Source organism: Malurus melanocephalus, unplaced genomic scaffold, assembly GCF_030028575.1.
Source record: "Malurus melanocephalus ecotype Western Australia unplaced genomic scaffold, MMel_1.1 scaffold_27, whole genome shotgun sequence".
Classification (NCBI taxonomy): domain Eukaryota; kingdom Metazoa; phylum Chordata; class Aves; order Passeriformes; family Maluridae; genus Malurus; species Malurus melanocephalus.
The window spans coordinates 708,458-714,457 of NW_026623259.1; the positions used below are offsets into that span (position 1 = coordinate 708,458).

General features: G+C 38.8%; 1 protein-coding gene across 1 annotated transcript in view; it reads right to left on the reverse strand.

The window, feature by feature from the left end:
* The window catches only part of CFTR (CF transmembrane conductance regulator), an 87,092-nt gene that overhangs the window by 74,015 nt on the left and 7,077 nt on the right, over positions 1–6,000 (reverse strand). The window lies entirely within an intron of this gene.

Below are 6,000 nucleotides of genomic sequence, written 5' to 3' on the forward strand. Positions count from 1 at the left end.
CCAAACTTCCTAGTGAGTCAGTAGGAGACAAATGAACACGGGATTGAATTCTTTGTACCATATTTCCAAATATGCTAGGTGCTATGTCCATATCAATGAATAGTATATCAGAACTACAGTATATGTAAATTTCATTCCTATCTGCTCTGCTCTGGGGAGACCCCACCTGGAGTACAGTGTCTGGGTTTCTCAGCACAGGAAGGACAGCAGCCTGTTGGAGCAAGTCCAGAGGAGTCCACGAAGGGGATTAGAAAGATGGAGTGTGTCTCCTTATGAAAYACGGCTGAGAGAGCTGGCATTGYTCATCTTGGAGAAGAGATAGCTCCAGGGAGGTCTTAAAGCAACCTTCCAGCACCTAAAGGGAGTCCCTGAGACAGCTGGAGAGGGGCTTTTTACAAGGCCATGTAATGACAGGACGAGGGGGAATGACTTTAAACTGAAAGAGTAGGTTWTGATTAGATATTAGAAAGAAATTCTTTACCATGAGCATAGTCAGACACTAGAACAGTGTGCCCAGAGAAGTTACAGATGTGCCATCCCTGGCAGTGTTCAAGGCCAGGTTGGATGGGACTTGGAGAAAGCTGATCCAATGGAAAGTGTCCCTGCCCATGGCAGGGGGCTGGAACCCAATGGTCTTTAAGGTCCCTTCCAACACAAGCCACTCTATGATTCTATGACRTCTTGCATTGCAGCATGCACTTAACAACACAAATCTTTCACAGGACTCCTCATAAGAACTTCTTTGTGTCCACTATATACACATGCTTTGCATTTGTTTTTTTCAAACGTCGTGTTTAAAATTTTAATACTGATTTAAAGGGCATGCTGAAATTAAACAAAGCAGGAAAAGACTGCTCTGAATGGCTACTCTATAGAGAATATCTTTATAAGCATGACAAAATTTATCAAACAATTCAGCTTTAAAAAGGCCCATGAACCCCCAAGRATCATCTTGCACAAAATTTTTCACCAGATTCTGTTCAAAAATCTTTCTGAAAGCAAGGACTAGATTTGAACTAATGGTGTACTTTGAAACTACTTGAATTTCTGCTTTACTGTCATCAATAAAAAATATTTCTTTAAAAAAATGAAATGCCTGTAAAATAAGTAGCTTGTGGTCAATCGCTATCATGCTTCCATATGTAAACAAGAGTTATATTGATTTATGATAATGATAAAATTCTGCAAAATCTCAATAATTTCAAAATTTTTGTTTTAAACATTCTTTATAGACAACAGCTAAAAAATTACAAAATATATACAATAATGTTTCCCACAGTCACTTAAAAATTACAAACAATTGGATATGCTTATCTGTATGCTTGTAAGAACATATGTCATACACAGAAAACAATCCACGTTTTCATTGCAGCCCCTGAAGGTGCAAAGAAGTTGATTTAAAGGTAAAAGAACATCATCAAACACTATTCAAGGGCAAAAAGGCCTTAGTACAACAGATGAAGACTACTTGTGTGCAACTGTGCAAGTACGCACACACGCACACTTTAACATTTACTTTAATGAAGTTATTAATTGCATGAGGCAGCAGTCTATAATCCCCATAATTGAGTAAATCACCAAAACGTTTCCCAAGTGCACAGTTATATCACACCCACTGCAAAGAGAATATGCTCTAAGAAAATGAAGAATTATCCTTCATTTCTGCAACAATAACATGGTTTCAGATGAATCAAATGACTTCTAGCTCAGTCCTTTACACCACTGTAGCTGAGAAATAACAAGTGATTTGTGGTACATCACAGGAAGGCAGCTAGGAGAGTCCACTTTGGAGAGCAATTCGACTCTCATTTTACCATTTGGGGATGGCAAAACATCCATAAACTTCACAACTAATGGAAATAGGGGCCAGTATTTCCAGGGATAAAATGGATAAGAAGAAAACCTTTGAGTTTCATGTAACACTTAATGCAAAAGTCTTTCACAGCTACTGCAARAAGGTGTATCAGGTACTGATTTGTATTTTTCCAGCTCCTGAAGACAGAAAGGACTGGTTGCTACTGGCTTTGTGCTCATCTTGTGAAGAACTGGCTAATCCTAATTCAGGAATAGAAACTCTCATGAACCAGATTCAACGAAATCCTGTATATGCAGACATTTCACTTATGACAGAATGAATACAAGTTATGGGGCACAAAATCACTATTGCAGCTAATGCAAATAAGTAAATGTACTTCCTAAGCAACTTCTTCAATTCACAACATTGTAGCTAAGGAGTAACCTTCCTGAGCCCCTTAATAGTGCTTTGAGACTGCAAAAAGCAATTCCCAACTTGACAAAAGATAAATGCTTTGCAGTTTCACATTTTATGTTTTGGGAAAACATTTTTTCTCCACGTATTTGATTTTATTTATAGTTTTTATTAGCACCTACCCTGGCATTTTGTCACAGCATGAACTAACAGAATGTGATTGCATTTAGAAAGCGAGCWGAGTGGCTGTATTTTCATTTGGGGAAGGCAGCATGCTTAGCAGATCTACTGTATTACTAGAAATGTCTCTCATTTTACTCTGTGATCAGCTGTGCTAACCAGGTGTATTTATCATTGCCATCGAAATTAAGTGATCCCTAAACAACCCTCCTCTCCCAAGTTGGCGTTTGACGCAGACTTTCACTGTCCTCATCCTCATCTCACTGCTCCTCCAGGTAGCTCTAACTGTGGTAGATAAACTCCTCCAACAGCTAARGGAGCAGGGCTGACACCTTTCCCTGGGCATCTCTTAGCCTGCAGCCTGGTTCCTACTGCAAGCTGCTGGCAGAGATCTCCATCTCCCAGCTGTGCTGGCCGTGCTTGGAAGTCCCACCCTAACCAGATCTGGCCAATTTGTGTGCTGTGCCAAGTGGCTTTGGGTTGAGTGGTAATCGTGCGAGGAGCTGGCCTGACATGTGATGTTTGTCTCAAGGTAGATTTTCAACAGCTGCTTGAGTTGCACTGTCAAGAATTGTGGGAGACACTATRTATTTTATTAAAAGGAATATACCAAACCTAAAATACATAAATATGTCATAAAACCAACTTTTCGCCAATTCCAATAGCATCCAAATTGCCAGTATGTTCTAGATTCTTTGCAAAGTTTTGAAATGCAAAATGACTATGAAATTATTTTAACTGGCAATATAATCTGTAGTTTTCCCTGYTTCCATAACACTAGGTGACATAGCTCAGTCAGCTTATCAATGAATATGGCTTTTCTATTTTTTGACTTGGAAACTGTTTGATACTGTTAATGCTGAGTTTTTTCTTGTGGCTGTTGAGAAGAGATATTTACTCTGAAAGCAAGAGAGCAAGAAGGAAAGGAAACAGATTGGCTTTACAGCATTATGTTAGCAAATGCCATCGGATTACTGGCTGGCATTTAATGAACCCTCTCACAGAGAAACCTGTAGTGCTGTAAGAGTTTTGTCACTAACTAAGAATGTTATTATGGGTACATGCATATGAAACCCAGCAGGAAACAACTTTCAAAGGTGTAGAGTAGGAAAGAATAAAAGAAGGCAAGTTCCACATCTATTATCTACTGCCTGTAGCAAAAAATACATCATGAACTTGGTGTGTAAATATCATATAACATACTCTTGGGCAGATTTTAATGACCATTTCTTTGTCATTTACTTAAGCAGTATGTAACAGATTTTGTATTGCAGATATTGCTTTCTCAAGCATGCTCCGACTCATCCCACTCAAGTAAATTGTATCAATAGGCCAGATGTCGTCTTTCCAGAGAGTATTAGCACAGACAATTTGTCAATAGGATTTGACTCACCCTTAAGGCTGCTTTGCATGTCACTGAAGACAGAAGGAGCATCTGTGATGCTAAGCCAACTGCCCATATCTTCCTCCTGGGCACAGGAATACCCTAACTCCATCAGCCTCTTCAGACCAAGAAGCAGAGCTCGTTACAAGGGTCACTGGTCAGACTGGTACYATTTCAACAGGTGCTCTGTGCACAGCACAGCAACATCTGCTGAGCAGTGCAAAGGTGACCATGGTTTCACTGACATCTATAAACAATAATACCTGAGCACAATATTGTTAAAGCATAGTGACTGCAACTCCTGAGGAACTGGGCCTAAAATTCAACGGAAAGAGCAAGAAAAGAGCCTCTGCCTTTAACTTATCCTTTCTCCTAACATTTTAGGGATGGGGAAGGCTGGGGGGAGAGAGAGTAAGGAACTTAATCAAGCCATGATTATGATGCTTGGGAGCCTTTTTTTTCCCAAGATGCTTGTAGAACCATGAATTCTTACCAGTGGCAAGAAAAGGTTGAGGTACCATGTAGGTCTCAGACATTCCCAAAGAGTCAATCCTGACCAGACTCTGTCAGAGGCTCTGCACTCCCATSCTCTCACAAAATATGCCCACCACTCCCATAGCAGCAAATTGTTGCTTACTTTACACAGGAAGTGGCAGCTTTACTACACCCAAAAGTGTTTCTTCAGAAGAGTGKCTGCACCACCAGCTGTCTCCTCTGAGTGTCCCATAATGCAGCTGTAAAAGGTGAGCCTGGCTTTTTGTGGTCCTTGCTAACAGATGGGACAAGTCAGCATGCCCATGGAGCACAACTGTCAGACACCACACCCTTATTCCTGCCCCTTGGTTACCCTCAACAGAGTAGGGCTGCATTTATTTTATTTTGAATAGTAACCTACTGAAATAGCATGCTATATATTCTGAAAACTATATTAAACTTTTAGCATTTTTCCCATTATAAACAAAAAATGCAATACTATTTAATATTCAAACATAATTATTACAGGGTTTCAACAACAGAAGGTAAATGCAGACCCTACTGATTTCTACTTTGTTGTTGTTTTCCCTCACATCACAAAATATAAGATTTTAATTTCTTCACTAATAAACAACTCTTCTCCATGAGGTGTTATTTGACTTGGAAAATATTTAGCTGCACTATTATTGACTCTGCCACTAGCTGTGAGCAGCACCATTTTAAGAATAATCAATGTTCTGCAGAAACCCCAGGATTTCAATAATGCATCTTAATTAGGAGTATTCCATAGCAATTCTTGGAGAAGCCTTGCTTTTATGCACAGTTTTTKTGAAGTGACAGTCAAATTATTATCTAATCTCTAAATGCTTTTTTAGTCCAAATTCAATACTTTTTCCTTAAAATTAGTGAGGTAGTCAAAATATTTCAGTTTGCAGAAGTACAGAAGGCTACTTTTGGGAGAAAACAAAGCACATTTGTGCAAGATGGAAAGACAGAAGATATTAATTGTATTGAAATCTGTCAGTTGTTTAGGTACCAAAGTCAAGTGTAAGATATGCTTCAAATATTTCTTTAATGAAATTAACAAAATAACAGTGGTGATGATGCATTGCGAACAAGGTTTGCCAGGCTGYTTCAGCAGTTACAGTGGCTAGGGCAGGATGTTTCTTCATCTTCACTCTTTTGCTCAGTTATATATCCCATAGCAAGTATAAGACATTCTCCTAGTCCTTTGAAAGAACAAGGAACATTACAGAAAGTTTGCATCAGCAAAACTGTTGCAGAGCAGTGCTACTCTGCAATTTGAATTTTAAAATCTCCCAGGTGTATCACTAAGTGATAGCAACAAATTTCACCCAATTTAGCACTTTACTGTGTTAGCCATGCATTTTTTTTCATAATAAAATAGCATAGAGTCATACAACAGGTGTAATGGGCCCTTTCCAAAACTGTGATTTGTTCCAAGCCAAATAAGCAATTTGTGGTTCAGTAGAAATACCTCCACAAAGAAGTGAATACAGTTGCATTTTATTTAATTTTAAAATCAAAATGTAAATTACCATTACCATAATATAGAATAAATCCTGAATTAGGTGCTGCCTCGTTTACTACTTGCTCTTCACCATTTTCTCTGTATCCTGCTATTTGATGATGCTATTCTTCATCATGATCCTTGCAAATTATTGAGAAAATACCTCATATCTTCTGATTTCCAAAACACCCTTGGGCATTGAGCAAAGCAACGTTGGCGGGG